We start from the raw sequence: 13,859 nt of genomic DNA on the forward strand, positions 1-13,859 counted from the left end.
TGTGAGGGTGAGGGGTTGAGGGTGAGTGAGGGTGAGGGTGGGTGAGGGTGAGGGTGGGTGAGGGTGAGTGAGGGTGGGTGAGGGTGAGTGAGGGTGAGGGTGGGTGAGGGTGAGTGAGGGTGAGTGAGGGTGAGTGAGGGTGAGTGAGGGTGAGTGAGGGGTTGAGGGTGAGTGAGGGTGAGAGTGAGAGTGAGGGTGAGAGTGAGAGTGAGGGTGAGAGTGAGAGTGAGAGTGAGGGTGAGTGAGGGTGAGTGAGGGTGAGTGAGAGTGAGGGTGAGTAAGGGTGAGTGAGGGTGAGAGTGAGGGTGAGTGAGGGTGAGGGTGAGTGAGGGTGAGGGGTTGAGGGTGGGTGAGGGTGAGTGAGGATGAGTGAGGATGAGTGAGGGTGAGTGAGGGGTTGAGGGTGAGGGGTTGAGGGTGAGGGGTTGAGGGTGGGTGAGGGTGAGGGGTTGAGGGTGAGTGAGGATGAGTGAGGGTGAGTGAGGGGTTGAGGGCGAGTGAGGGTGAGTGAGGGTGAGTGAGGCGTTGAGGGTGAGTGAGGGTGAGTGAGGGTGAGTGAGGGTGAGTGAGGGTGAGTGAGGGTGAGTGAGGGGGGGGTTGAGGGTGAGGGGTTGAGGGTGAGGGGTTGAGGGTGAGGGGTTGAGGGTGAGGGGTTGAGGGTGAGGGGTTGAGGGTGAGGGGTTGAGGGTGAGTGAGGGTGAGGGGTTGAGGGTGAGGGGTTGAGGGTGAGGGGTTGAGGGTGAGGGGTTGAGGGTGAGGGGTTGAGGGTGAGGGGTTGAGGTTGAGGGTGAGGGGTTGAGGTTGAGGGTGAGGGGTTGAGGGTGAGGGGTTGAGGGTGAGGGGTTGAGGGTGAGTGAGGGTGAGGGGTTGAGGGTGAGTGAGGGTGAGGGGTTGAGGGTGAGTGAGGGTGAGGGGTTGAGGGTGAGGGGTTGAGGGTGAGGGGTTGAGGGTGAGGGGTTGAGGGTGAGGGGTTGAGGGTGAGGGGTTGAGGGTGAGTGGGTGAGGGGTTGAGGGTGGGTGGGTGAGGGGTTGAGGTTGAGGGTGAGGGGTTGAGGGTGAGGGTGAGGGGTTGAGGGTGAGGGGTTGAGGGTGAGGGGTTGAGGTTGAGGGTGAGGGGTTGAGGGTGAGTGAGGGTGAGGGGTTGAGGGTGAGTGAGGATGAGTGAGAGTGAGGGTGAGTGAGGGGTTGAGGGTGAGGGGTTGAGGGTGAGTGAGGGGTTGAGGGTGAGTGAGGGTGAGGGATTGAGGGGGAGGGGTCGAGGGGACCGCTGTTCCTATGCAAGTGCGGTCCAACACATCAAATTCGATGTAGTAGGAAAAGTTTGCCGTCAGATTACGCCGCCTGTTGAGACTCATCAAAGTTGACTGTCAACGTGGGGGGTGCTGTCTTCCTGCCTCAGGCTCAATAGTGAGAGTGCTGTAAAGTACCCTGTTCACCAGGTTTGAAAACTTGGCTCTTTAACCATGTATTGTACACACCGTATATGTGCAGCTTTGATGGTACACTGACCTGCTGCCTGTGAGCCCCTGCTGTTTGCTGAGGGAGCCGAACAGAAACCCTCACTATGGCATTACAGGAAGAGTGCCGCGGTGTGATGCTTGCCCGAGAGTTTCTAGGAGTGGCATTTGTGTCTACTATGAGGGGGAGGGGAGAGCTGCAATATGCACAGTGGAGGTTGGCTGCCTGCAGCCGCAGGAAGAACAGTCGCCGACGCCTCCTCCCGACTTTACACCAGAGGTTGATGTAGGAAAAGTGGGTTACAGAAGGTTTAGGTCTTTCTCGGCACCAATTCCAGCTTACTACAGTGGCAGAAAGCTTAAGCAAGTAAATCAAGAATGACAGCACTGAAAGAATCTCCTGAAGAACTACCGCAAGTCAAAAACTAGCCAGGCAACCCAAATGTGCCTCTTTTTTCCAACACGGACAACACAATCTAAAAAAAACAAGCGAAAGGATCGGAGACACGGCGACACGGCTAAAATAAACAAAAAAAGAAGCCGGAGGGAAGAGAGGGGAGGGGGGAGGAGAAATGCGACACGGCGGGAAGGGGAGGGGGCCAGGAAGAGTGCCGCGGTGTGATGCTTGCCCGAGAGTTTCTAGGAGTGGCATTTGTGTCTACTATGAGGGGGAGGGGAGAGCTGCAATATGCACAGTGGAGGTTGGCTGCCTGCAGCCGCAGGAAGAACAGTCGCCGACGCCTCCTCCCGACTTTACACCAGAGGTTGATGTAGGAAAAGTGGGTTACAGAAGGTTTAGGTCTTTCTCGGCACCAATTCCAGCACAAACATTTCAAACTCAGTAAAAGCCAAATCAAAGTATACATTGTAATATTATGGTTCAACATTTTTATTCTGTATTCCTGCACCGCTTGTATAGCTGCCCTGCTCTCGATTACTGCTAGCAAGAATAACTACAATAGAAACCGATAGTCCCTCCAGTAACTACTGCCCTTCATTCAGCCTCATCGACCCACATTAACAAAAGACAGCCAGCATCTTGTCAGCCTAGATCTAAATTACTGCTGCCAACAATATACCAGCAACCCTCACTTGATTATCGCAACGCCTCCCATCCAAGACAATGATTTGTAATCGATAGCAGGACCAGACCGTGTCTGCGCATTTTACATGTTAACAACACAGACTGACAAGGATTCAGAGAGATAAAAACATCAATTGTTCTAGGCTTCCTGCCTGATCATTTACCACAAAAGCGAATGAATAAACAGCCGGACGCCGCACATACCTGCTTCAGAACTTCGATCAATACTAAGGAAAAACAAGCCTTTCACCGTAACACGGCGGGCAGGGGAGGGGGCGGAGAGGTGCGACACGGCAGGCAGGCAGGCAGGGGAGGGAGAGTAGGAGGAGGAGGGGGGAGGAGAGTAGGGGAGGCACGGCCTAGCGGCAGGCAGGCAGGGGAGGAGAGGAGGAGGGGGGAGGAGAGTAGGGGAGGCACGGCCTAGCGGCCGTGCAATCAAGTAGTGAGGGGGCGGAGCTGGGGGAGGCTGTGAGAGAGAGTAGGCAAGGCTAGCGGCAGGCAGGCAGGGGAGGAGAGGAGGAGGGGGGAGGAGAGTAGGGGAGGCACGGCCTAGCGGCCGTGCAATCAAGTAGTGAGGGGGCGGAGCTGGGGGAGGCTGTGGGAGAGAGTAGGCAAGGCAGGCGGCTGGGGGCATGTGCACGCGCATTTAAGCTCAATGCGCATGCGCATTGAGCTTAAATTTCTCGTGCACTGCAAGGAATCGCCACGATTCCTTGCAGTGTGGATAAAGAGCGGATAAGTGCCAATACTCTTGCCTTGCTCGATGCGCATGCGCATCGACAGGCGAGACCTAAAAAGGGATCCGAAGGGAAAGCCTGTACAAGTGAACAAATGGGTAAGACTCGGAAAGGAAGGGCACTCACAAGGCAATTTAGCATTCAGACTAACTACACCCAGGACGTATGTGCAACAAGATATATATATATATATATATATATATATATATATATATCTATATATACCAATAAAGGGAAGTGTGGGGTAGAGCACTCAGAAGCTCCACACGGTAAGACTGAAGCTCAGTACGTTTCTCACCCACAATTGCTGTTACAGATACTGACTGCAAATACCCACATGTAGGATATGCATGCAAAAGCAGAGTCTGTGGAGCTTATACCTATATATATAAATATAACTCAAAGACAATACTCACAGTGAACAAAAAACACCACCTAGGTAGTCATCTGTGCCCACGGATCCTGGCGATCAACAGGAACATGCAAGGCAGTAACAGCAAGAGGGTAGAACTAAACACAAGCACAATAGACAAGGAGCTAGCAAGGAGGAGTGCGTAACAGGTAAGGAAGGAAATGACAGGGCACACTTCGCAGAAAGCAGGTAGCACACATACAAGGCAACAGAAGCAAGACAGCAGCAGAATAGAAAGACAGCAAACTAGGAAATGGAACCAAGGAATTGGAATTGGAAAGAGAGGCAGGGACTGGAAAGGGATCTAAAGTAGGGGAGGCTACAAGGGTATACTAGAATAGTGCAGCTTAAGGAATCAAGAATACAAAATAGCATAGAAGGCAGTGCTGGGGCAGGAACAAGAACTAAGCTAAGGCTCAAGAGTCAAGGTAGCACTGCAGGCAGTGCTGGTTCAGGAACAGCAGCAGAATAGAAAGACAGCAAACTAGGAAATGGAACCAAGGAATTGGAATTGGAAAGAGAGGCAGGGACTGGAAAGGGATCTAAAGTAGGGGAGGCTACAAGGGTATACTAGAATAGTGCAGCTTAAGGAATCAAGAATACAAAATAGCATAGAAGGCAGTGCTGGGGCAGGAACAAGAACTAAGCTAAGGCTCAAGAGTCAAGGTAGCACTGCAGGCAGTGCTGGTTCAGGAACAGCAGCAGAATAGAAAGACAGCAAACTAGGAAATGGAACCAAGGAATTGGAATTGGAAAGAGAGGCAGGGACTGGAAAGGGATCTAAAGTAGGGGAGGCTACAAGGGTATACTAGAATAGTGCAGCTTAAGGAATCAAGAATACAAAATAGCATAGAAGGCAGTGCTGGGGCAGGAACAAGAACTAAGCTAAGGCTCAAGAGTCAAGGTAGCACTGCAGGCAGTGCTGGTTCAGGAACAGGGAATTACTAAAGCTTTAGGAGTCAAGGTAGCACTGCAGGCAGTGATAGTTCAGGAACAGGGAATTATCTACAGCTCAGGAAACAAGGAGTCAAGAGAGCACTGCAAGCAATGCAAATCAGGAACAATAAATGGCTGAAGCCCAGGAACAGGAACAAAGAATAACTATAGCTCAGGAACTCAGGAAACAAGAGCACTGCAGGCAATGCTAATTCAAGTACAAGGAATAGGTGTAGCTCAGGAAACGAGGTAGCACTGCAAGCTGTGCTAATTCAGCAGAAGGGAAAACTGCTGCAGTTCAGGAACAGTGAATACTGAAGCTCAGGGGCCAAGGTAGCACTACAGGCAGTGCTAATTCAGAAACAAGGAAAACAGCAGCAGGTCAGGAACAAGGCATAACTAATGCTCAGGAAACACTGGAAACAAGGATATCAACAGCTCAGGGAGCACTGGATACAAGGATCAGTCTCACCGGTAAACAGCTACAGAGACCAACCTTGGCCTCAATGGAGCTGGGACTTATAAGAACTCACAGTAATCACATGCAGCAGGTGTGAGCAGCCTAGCAGCAGCCAGCCACAGGTGAGCTGAATTCCTCCACCTATCCTTGGCCTGCAGGGGTGGCGACAATTATTATTATTTATTATTTATTTAACTTATAAAGCGCACTACCACCAAAAAGGCATCCTGGCGCTGTTGAGTCAACACAAGGAGGGACATGGAAATGAAACAGGGACCAGGCAGCCGACTAAGTTTTAGACAAAGCAGTGAGCAGGGAATTCTGGGTAATAGAGTTTCAGGCATGAGTAGGCTGGCTTCAAGTATAAGCAGGCTGGCTTTCACAAAACCCGTCATGGATTGGGAATGGAAGTCAGTTCCCAATAAGTGTCCAAATGGCTGGAAGTCAGGATATGCATGCAGGGGAGGGTCTGGAAGCTTATTAGAAGACTGGAAAGTCCTACTATGTGGCCCCCTGGTGGTGGGTACGAGAGCGCAGGGTACAAATCGTGACAGTCTCTTACTGAATGCTGTTAGATTGAGCAGTGTTTTGAGTTCTGGAACCAGGAAGTTCCACAAGTTACTGCCTTCTACCAGAGTATTATTACGTGCTTTTGTATATATAGATAATACAATTTCCCATGGTATGTACAGCACATGTCCTGCCATTCCAAATATTAGAACTTTAAGTCCCACAGAATGCAAAGTGCTGTTGGATAGGAAGCAAGACCGTAAAGGGAAAACCTTGGTGAAGTCACTGATGTGCAATACCAAATAAAATGTAACTCACTCCTCAACCAACATGAACTGCATGTCTCGTCAAGGGCCTGAAGAACTACAACCACACCAGTTCCACCCAGACGGAACTCCATTGGCTCCACATGCCAGCTCGCATCATCTTCAAAACCAGCGGCATCATCTACAAAGCCATTGTAGCCAGTACACCTGCTTCTCTGGCTGACAAGTGCTCCACTTCCGGTGGCTCTCAGCACAGCCAGTGACAGGACACAAACTGAAACAGAGGTGTGCAACAAATTAAAAAAACAAAAACCGTACCTTCTCCATTAATGTACCAATGATCTGGGACAAGAAACCAGCATTGAGCAGGACCGCTGCAACTCTGCTTCAATTTTGGAATGAGCTGCTAACGCACCTCCTTTAAAGACATCATCATTATCATCATGCTGAAAGTCTACTAAAAGGACCATCTTCTGTGAAGACATTGTTTTTTCTGCCTAGCTTTCTCCAAATCTTGTGGATAGTTCCGAGCCTGATTTTACTTCATTTGACTTCCCTATCGCACAGTGTTGTGCTTCCCACGGACAGTTTGAAGTTTAAAGAAAGGCCTCTCTGCATGGCTTGGCAGCTGTGACTTCTAATCTGCAGTGCCCTCCCAAAGGAAGTAAGGGTGGAAGCAGGAAAGGATCAAAAGGCTGAAGGTGTAGTCCGGGAGAATGATGCACAGTTTGACACATTGAACTTGATTCAGCATGTCTTTTATTGACCCTCTCATGGGAGCAGGAAGAAGGGACTTAATCAGTACTTAATTTGTGAAATCACAAGTGCTGGTGCCCATAGTTTTGCTCAGAAATGCAGGGTGGGGCTGTTGAAGCTTGGGTTTGGAAATGCTGAGGCTGCTCAGTCTTAATTCCACTTAATGCCTCTTTAATCAACAGCTGCACACTCCCTGCCTCATTCTCTCTCATGCACCTTCTTTTACCCCTGTATTCTTCCCTTGACACTGTTTTTCAGTCTTTCTCTTCCTCCTTATGTGTTTTACCCTGTCTTGATCTACACCAAGGGCTGTCAAGAAAAAACAAATCCTGCTCCCCTGTGGGCCGCACTTCTAACCACAGGCTCAGTTTAAGTACTTTTCAGGGGTAGGGAGAAAAGTGTGACAGTGGAGTGCATGTTAAGGTAAGTAAAAGGCAATTAAAGAGCCTCAACCCCTGTTTCCATTCTGTTGTTGTTTTTAGCTGTATGTTAGTTCTTGCTCTGACATTACAGCATGCCATATTGATATGTGCTCTGTTGAATGGTTACATATTTAAAACCTGAACCTGTTCTGTCTCTTGCTGCTATGTGCTGGTTTCTTCACACTATACAGCAATACCGAAGATTAACAGGAAAAATTGGAAGGGTGGAGCCCCGATGCCTAGCATCAGCAGCTGCTCAAAGAACTCATAGAAAATACATCCTCATTTTACCTTTCTAGTGCACTAATAATCATCATTTCTATGACAAAAACTTTATTTTCTTGATTTCTGAAGGAAATAGTTTAGGATTTTTTTAGCCTTGAATCCATCAAGATGGCTTTAGGTGTGCCACACTTTTGTCATAAATACAGAATGTGAGCGCTCTAGTTGTTTATTAGAAAACAGTGGAAAGCTGCAATAGAACATGAGGAAGTTAACTGACAGACTGAACATAGTGTTGACAGTACGTTTCAGTCTTCAGAATGCTCTGATGACATGGATGGGAAAATATTTAAGAACTCATAGAAATGTGTCCTCATTTTATGTTTCTATAGCACTACCCATAATATCTGTGACAAAATGAACACCCTAGTTTTGTTTATTTGTAAAGGAAATGTGTTAGGTTTTACAGCTTTGATTCCATCAGGATGGCTTCAGGCATGCCCTGTATTTGTCATAAATACAAAATGTCAGCACTCTTTTAGTTATTTATTAGAACACTGCGGGAAGCTGCAGTAGAACATTGGAGAATCAACAAGTTGCTGCTGTTGGAATTAAATGTTTTACTCAGAATATCAGATTTTATTCTCACTTGGCTGAGGAAGATGTTGTGAATTTATAGAAAATTTGCTTTCATTTTAGCTACTAAAACATCTTCCATACCTTCTTTAAGAAAATCACCAGAGAAAACCATTTTCTCTCAAAAATAATTCATCAAATGGCAGCAGTGGGACAGCTTTTTTCACATGGTCAAATACCCAGAGAACTCAGCCGAACTCCTAAAATGTGCCTAAACCATCAACAAATGATTCATACTGTGACTAAATCTGTTATCACTCTTTGTGTGTCCTCCCATCACATACTTGTATGTTCTCCCATCACATAATATTCATGTTGTGGCCAGCATTCAGGTTTGACTAGCCCACTTTAAAATGACCAGTTACCGTATATTTGGATATCAATATTCCAACTATACCTTTTTTTAACCCCTTCATGGCCACCTCAAGAACCTCTTTAAACAGAACCTTATCAAAAGCAGCTGAGAATGTACACACAGCCACAAAAACATGATTTCTAAGTCAAATTCTCACTTTCTGTCAAATGTGGTGTAATTCCGTTCGGCCGTTTTGTTTTGTAGCTGTAACAGACGTTTTCTATGGGAAATAACATAGGAAATAAAAATTCTGAGAGCCAGTCCCCTTTCTTGGACTCCTCTTGACAGTTCACCATAAACTTTCCAGGAAAGAGCTGAGGTAGATTAACTTTTTTAAATCCTTTTGTACAGATTCGTCAAAAACCCCTAAAGTTATAAGAAATACAAAAAATGCTCTTCCTTTGGAATTTTCTATATTCAGTGAACAAGTTTCTCATGCTCAGTGACAAGTTAAAGTTAGAAAAAAAATGAGAGTAACTGATGACTGGTTACATGTCACTCTTTCTGAATCAGCCGTCTAGCAGTCATCGTGTGCCTAAACTGCATTTGAAGGGTACTGATTGCGATCTCTTTAAAGTCTATCATCGGGTTACAAAACCTTTTTGACTGGCGCAGTACTTGTCATTGATGCTCAGTAAGACAGTCCTAGGTGTAAGCACATTTTGTGCTATCGTGCTTAGTACAAGATAGGAAGTGGTAAGGAGACAGACTAGTGCTGTCTCTTCCCAAGACAAAAAGTTATTTAAAAAACGATTTTCACTTTCTGTGTTTACTGTCTATGCCTGTGGTTGTTACAGTTAAAAATTGTAGTTTTAGCCTGCCTGTAATTGCATATTTTATCACCTGTGTTGTGTTATAAATGTGTGGGTTTCCCTGCCCATGATTGCCTTCATTTAGTGTGTTGAATTGTGGGATTTGCAGTCCAACTTCTGTAGTTTGTCCCTCTCATTCCTTGGTGACAAATCTGTTTTCCCTCCAAATTTCTCCTTTGCTCTGTGCTTAGGCCTGTGTGCTGAAACAGTGCACCCCCAGCCACCATTTTGTGTTCACAAGCCAGTGAGGCCAGCCCCCCTGCCCCCTCCCCCCAGCAACAGGGATTTTCTACATCAGAGGGTGCTTCTGTGAGCTGTTGAAACTGTATTTACCGGGGCCTGTGCACTTCGTTTTTTGGCCAGCAGGGGGAGTAAAGCTTTATTCAAACAGTATTGTTAGATTTCGAGTTAGTGAAGCCTTTACCTGCTGAAGTCCAAAGTCTTGGATTGATCCTGTCTGTCTCCTAGGGGATTCTGAACAGGAGCAAGCAGCTTCCAACTCCCTGGCCAGCAAACCTTGTCTGAGGTTGCTGGGACCTTATATGGTGTGCTGATGGTTGGCTCATGTGTACATTGATTGGTGGTTGTATCTGGTGTTTCTATTGGGTTAGGGTTAATGTCCTCATTGGCTGGGTATTTGAGGGTTCTTATTGGTTTCTCGGTCTGTGAATCAATCATTGCAGGGTTGGGACTAGGGCTAGGGTTCGGATTTCTATAGGAAGTAGGGACTAGGGCTTCCTATGTTATTGGTTGTTGGGAGTAGGGTGGGACTAGGGCTACGGTTAGACCTTTAATTGGAAGTAGCAATTTAGTGCTTCTGGTGTGATTGATTGTGGGACTAAGGGTAGGGTTAGGCTTTCTATTGGAAGTAGGGACTAGGGCTACTTGTACCATTGGCTGCTTGGACTTGGGTTGGGACTAGTGGTAGGACTAAGGCCTTTATTGGATGTCGAGATCAGGGTTTTTGAACTGATTGGGTGCTTGGACTAGGGTTAAGATTGGCTGCAAGGTCCTGGTCTCCTATTGGTTCAAGATGTTTTGGATAGTGTTAGGGCTAGGGTTCCCATTGGCTGAAGGGGTCACCTGATTACTAGGGCGACAAAAAGGGCCAGGCTTAGGGCGTCTCAGCCCGGGCGTCGAGGCTAAGGGTGGAGAGGACAAGGGTAGTTGCCTGTTTGGGCCTATTCGAGACTGGTCGGGACTAGGGCCTGAAATGCTGCCCTTTTTCTCTAAAAAAAAAAAAAAAAAAATCCTTCACTCTTTTATCCCTCCACTATCCTTTTTCTATCAAAATTAACAGACTAACATGTTCACTTCTCAAATTCCATGTTCCATATTCAACTATACTAATATACCTCCCAAATAACTGAATAACATATCTACTACTCAAATTACTTCATATTTATACTATACTAATTTTCAACACTAATCCTTTATGGGTTCCGGAGTGGCGTGCTACTCGCCAAAAAAGCGCTTCAACACCCATCAGGGGTAACAAGTGCTATATGAATCAAATCTTTCTTCCCTTTTTATCCATCCGCTATCCTTCTCACGCCAAGTAACACACTAATATCCACCACTGAAATAACCTCATATTTCACCATATTAATTCACCACTAATCCTTTTTTAGGCTCCCTGAATAGCATGCGTCAACAAGCGAGCGATAAATAAATACTAACCTTTGTCCTACTCTATCCTTCTGCTATCATTCCAAATCCAAATAACTGACTAACCTATCCACCACTTAAAATGTACTTGCATGTTTCACTATACTAATTCAACACTAATCCTCTGTGGGTCCCGGAGTAGCGTGCTACCCGCCGAAAAAGCGCTTCGACGCCTCGTCAGGGGTAGTAAGCACTATATAAATGCAATTACAATACAATACAATACATACAGAGCAGTTTAAATACAAGTAGAAACAGAGCGGCATCCAATCACACATATACATACACATATGGACAAACAAACACAAGCATTGAAGAACAGACCATAGAAGCGCAGAATTCTCCCACACAGAAGATTTACAGCACATGCAGCTGAACTGCGGGTATGTCACACACAGAATGGCTACTACTGATCCTGCAGCACTGGTTTACGCCCACACTAAAGACAACGTATGGGTGTCCTGAGACGACTGTGTATGCTGCACTCAAAAAATTAGTTCATTGCATGCAGGAACTTTGGTAGTTTCCCTGACATGTACATAACAGATAAGGCCCAGGCAGCAGCTCTACTGGTTCTATATCCTGCACCGAGCAGATAAGACCTAGGCTGCAGAAGTGATGCACACTACGCACAGACACACACTCGCAGTAGGAGCTGTGCCTCATGGGAAAAATAAATGCAGTCATATTACAGATCCAGAATAACTACTGAGACACTTAAGTGGGATTAGCAGGGCATACGCAGAGAAAGATGCACATTATGCACGCACACAGTCTCCCTCACTCACTCCTTCTCCATCTCTCACCACAGACAAAATGCAAGCTTCAATCACACCTAAGAACAGCGCAGCATCTAAAGTGCAACCCTCAAGCACATATAACAAGCACAGCAGTGGCAGCAACAGTGCCACTTTCATAGGTACAAGTGCACCATCTGGGTAGCATTACTAGCTGACTTCAAACACATAACAGGCACAGCATAGGAAGCGACAATGCACTCTTCAAAACGCACATCCAATAGGTCCTGCAGGTGCAGCAGCAGTGTAAATGTAACGGATAGCACAGGCAGCAGCAGTACAAGATCCAGCACATAAACCAGGTACAGACTTTGCAGCTAAAGTGCACACATGACACATTATCTCGTTGCCACTAAAGGTCCTTAAGTATATGTATATCTTTGATAAAATTGCCCCTGGAACCTCGCTCAGCTTCTTAGGTCTTAGAATCTGAAACATATGCAGAATATGTATTGTATCTTGTCCCTTGATCAGCATGCTAAGTCGGCTTCTGGGATGTTAACCCAATAGCAATTGCCTTCTTGACCATATCCTGCATTGCTGAGGGTGGAAGGGACAGAGCTTGAGGTGGATTACTGAGACGCACTACCTTTGTTTCCACGTCAAGGGGAGCTTTGCCTGTGGTCTTGCATACTAGGGCACTTGACTGTAACTCCCTTGGTCATGTCTGAAAGACATACTAATACTCGAAGGTGTGCTTACTGTTATGGTATTAAAAAAACAAAGAATCTGGAAGATTGGACTTAGTGGCTCGCTCCAAGGCTGGATATTTGATTCTGACCAGATCTGCACCATTTTGAAGGCATGCTTAATGTTCCCTGGTGACACACCACATGGCTGTCCGACTCCTCTTGGGACTTTCGGGATACTGGTCGACCAGTCGAATACTAATATCCTTTACTATCTGAATGTATGGAGAGAAATGAGGTTCGAGGAGAATATAATAAGTGCTTGGAAGAGAGGATTCCATACCTTTATGCCTAATACTAGATTCAGAATGTTCTGTACACCAATAATTGAGAAGAAATGTTGAAATAATGACAATACATTCTAAGAACAGTTTAAAAAATGTGTTCCCTTTAACAGTGTGTATTATGCACACTAGATATTTTATGTGATGTATATTTCTAAAGTTCGAATCGCTTGAAGATGGTGACATAATCCATCCTAAGTGTGAAAAAGTGTCTATTTAGTAACCGTATGTGAATGATGCGCGAGAAATGCTACTTGTCTCCTAGAGAGGCTGAGGGACTTGGAATCCATAGGTTCGTGTTTCTCCACTATTCCTATTCACGCTGCTCAATACTAGGCATGGATTATGGCAGAACATTATCCTTGTATTAGGCCTAGGCCAAAATGGCAGCAGGAGAAGATCCAACAAGATGTTTTTTCAGAACAAATGTTGGCTTTTTGATAGACATGTAATAGAGGAGAACGAGGTAGGTACAACATGCCATCACCCAGGAGATGGAGGATTAATATTAACGGAGTGTGCAGAGACTGGCTGCCTCCCTGCAGCCACAACAGAGATTATGAGACCATTTCTCTTCAAGTTACACTCCTAAAAACCCCAGCATCAAGCAATGTGAAATGGAAGGATAGTACGCCTTTGAATACATGCAAGCAGAGACATCGCTTACATCCGTGGAATACTATACATAAAGCTAATTTCATGATTCCTAACGGGAGGAGACCACTGACTGTTGAAAATCATCCTCTTCCTGAATTTAACTATTCACACTTCACCACTGAGGTCGAAATGCCTGACTAGCACCCAAAGCGTATATAAAACAAGAGTCGACCATCTTGGGACCGTTTATAAATGATTAGGACAAATTAAGAGTTAATAGAAGGGTCCCCCTTTCACCTCCAGGAGGAGTGACATTTAAAAACAAGCATTTGCAATGCAAAAGGTCTCTCATTAGGAAAGTTTGAGCTATTGGTATTGTAAATGACAAATTTTGTATTTATGTGCTGGTTTTGAAAATAGCTAAATTAATAGCTTTGTCATTTACAATGCCAATAGTTTTAACTTTCGCAAATGTGACACCGATAGCATTCGTAATGCAATATGTGTTGTATTTATGTGACTTAGATGTATTGATATTACAAATAACAATGGCTTTTTAAAAATAATGAATACGTAAATAAAAGTTATTGTAATTTATAATGGCAATAGCTTAAACGTTGGTAAATAACTTTTGTGAAGATTATGTTCAGTGTATTTTTTGTGACGAAAATCCAGGAACAGAAGTGAAATAAATTTCAGTTTACCCATTATTACTGTTTTTAATCCAACTGCTGCAAATGGGCTGTTTTGGACATTAAA

General features: G+C 45.6%; 1 protein-coding gene across 1 annotated transcript in view; it reads left to right on the forward strand.

Annotated features, from left to right (window-relative positions):
• CYBRD1 (cytochrome b reductase 1) overlaps positions 1-13,859 on the forward strand; it is a 144,222-nt gene that overhangs the window by 18,879 nt on the left and 111,484 nt on the right. The gene's annotated exons all lie outside the window — the stretch shown is intronic.

This window comes from Lissotriton vulgaris, chromosome 2_1 (genome assembly GCF_964263255.1).
Source record: "Lissotriton vulgaris chromosome 2_1, aLisVul1.2, whole genome shotgun sequence".
NCBI classification, from domain to species: Eukaryota; Metazoa; Chordata; class Amphibia; order Caudata; family Salamandridae; genus Lissotriton; species Lissotriton vulgaris.